Here is a 320-nt window from a genome sequence, read left to right on the forward strand (position 1 = left end):
TCTTAAGCACTTTGCCAATCATTATATTCATGTAGAAAGTACAAAGTCTTCATAAATATATTCTGTACATACAATCGGGGTTTTGGGAAGAAATTCAGGGGATGTGTATCATTATAATTAATATATTTAATCTTGAAGGAAATTTTCTGCAGTCTACCCATTTCACATCCAACAAAATTTACTCACAAAACATCAAAGTCAAAGGTATGCCAGTGAGGCCGGAGAGATGGCAGATGGCTCAGTAGAATAAGTGCTTCCCTGGCAAGTGCAAGGGCCTGAGTTTAATCCCTAGTTCTGAAAAAAAAAAAAAAAAAAAAAAA

The sequence above is a fragment of the Octodon degus genome, unplaced genomic scaffold (genome assembly GCF_000260255.1).
Source record: "Octodon degus isolate 3935 unplaced genomic scaffold, OctDeg1.0 scaffold00239, whole genome shotgun sequence".
In the NCBI taxonomy this organism is placed as follows: domain Eukaryota; kingdom Metazoa; phylum Chordata; class Mammalia; order Rodentia; family Octodontidae; genus Octodon; species Octodon degus.